Source organism: Limulus polyphemus, unplaced genomic scaffold, assembly GCF_000517525.1.
Source record: "Limulus polyphemus unplaced genomic scaffold, Limulus_polyphemus-2.1.2 Scaffold1090, whole genome shotgun sequence".
In the NCBI taxonomy this organism is placed as follows: domain Eukaryota; kingdom Metazoa; phylum Arthropoda; class Merostomata; order Xiphosura; family Limulidae; genus Limulus; species Limulus polyphemus.
In genome coordinates, this window is record NW_013666700.1 from 274,094 (window position 1) to 276,137 (window position 2,044).

Consider the following 2,044-nt stretch of genomic DNA (forward strand, 5'->3'; position numbering starts at 1 on the left):
AATATATATATATATATATATATATATTTATTCTGGCTTTAGTTGACTTAAGTACATCCACTCAAACATCAAGTAATCAGATATTTAAATCATTGGTACAAGTATTTTTGATACATAAAAACTGATTTTTGTATCAGCTGTTCAGCAAAAGGTAGTATAATTACGTCTAGCTAGCTAGGTGTTCAAATTCAAATGGTTGAATACATACGGACAAGAAAAACATTGAAAGAGAGAACCTTTATATTTGATAAAAAATTTATATATTTTACCTTCTGTATACCATTTACTTTGTAATCTGAATTTATGATAAAATCAATTTTACGAAACTTATAGTCATGTTTGCTTACCGTTAGATATACACGACTGTTTCCATTTAAGTTGAATGCAAATGTTATAACACTCTAAATTTAATTATTTTTAGAAGCGACAGTTTATCGCAGGTTTGTTTACGTAAATGTTGACGAATCATACGTTGTGTAGTTCACTATTTGGTTATTGTTATATTATTGAGCAATTTTTAAGGTCTTTGTCGGGCTATAAATATTTGTCCAAAATATAGTTGAAGTTAGTAAATTATATATATATACATATATATAGATAGATATATCTAGATTGTGTAATTGTGAGCTTAGCCATAAAGAGCATGTAGTGGTCATTTTAATATGAAATTATCACAGTGTATTGTAATAACAGAGCAGGAAGAATAATTTGTATAAAGCGTGTTCTAAATTAAGTGAACCAGCGTGTGTGGACTTTGTTGAAAAAGAGAGAGAATTATCTAAAGCTCTGGTCACAACTATGATAATCAGCAGTGTAACGAACATTTGTATATACATTTAACTTGTTTTAATATATTATTGTAAAACAAGTGGACTATGTGCTGTTTGTTTATTGTTGAAATATATTGCCAACAACGCACAGACACCTACTATAAAGAATGGGATCCAAACATACATACATAAGAAAATCCTAACATCTACAAACACAAATGAAACTTGTATTTATTAATCCAAAATAGTTCAACAGAAATATACCTTTGCTGTTATGTCTTTATATACAAATTGTAATATCTCATTAAAAACTAAGAGGATTTTTACACACAATTACACAGAGAAAAAGTAACTATGCTCAGTTGAATAAGACAAGAATTATACATTTTAACAAAGTGAAAAGTTTGATATTATAATAACACACAAGGGAAATTTTCCATTCAATAACAAACATTTGTCAGATCGATGGCAAAGTTGGACATGAATTAAATATACATTGTAAAAATTAATCCATATTATACACTAATTCTTTATTGGACAACCATTAGGTTGTCACAGAACCACCAGGAACATCTTCTGCACTGATTCACTTAGGTAGAGTGCTCTCTGATCAGGTGGGTGATAAACATACTACAATGGAGATTCCATTTTCTAATTGTTGGCCTTTAGGACATTATAGAGACATGGTCTCACCAGATCGATACAACAGTTTGGGATTTATTATTTTGACAGTAGAACCAGACACAATTTCAAGTGGTTGACAGACTTGCTCACCTAATGGGGAAGGGTGAGGAAAAGAATCACAAGGTGAGCTTCAGAAATAAAATGTTATATACTATGAATATAAACCATATATTATTTATCAGTACTTATAAAATACTAACATTAAATATCCTTCAAAATTAAAAGTTTCTTCATGAAGTATAAAACAAAACAAAATAAACTTCATATTCTCATAAAGGACTAAATATAATTTCAATAAAGTCCACTAAATATACAGATGGTAAAGACAGACAACACTGTCATAAAGGCTATAATATATAATATATTGTACAATTCCTCAAACATTTATATACAACATACGTGTTTGTGAAAATCTGATGGTCTTACTCCTACCCAGAATCAACTATCTTAATTACATGTTGTTATGATTATATATATATATATATATATATATATATATATATTAGTACATACAAGTAAATAATATTACTACTTCTTTTAGTATAACAAAAACCAAACTAACTTAATAACTAACTAAACAAACAACAACT

General features: G+C 28.0%; 1 long non-coding RNA gene across 6 annotated transcripts in view; it reads right to left on the bottom strand.

The window, feature by feature from the left end:
* Positions 1-975: 975 nt before the first annotated feature.
* Positions 976-2,044, bottom strand: part of LOC106462086 — an 11,038-nt gene continuing 9,969 nt past the window's right edge. For all 6 annotated transcript variants that reach the window (XR_002611143.1, XR_002611146.1, XR_002611145.1 and 3 more), the window contains exon 6: positions 976-1,544. This is a non-coding gene — a long non-coding RNA (uncharacterized LOC106462086). The remainder of the gene's footprint in view (positions 1,545-2,044) is intronic.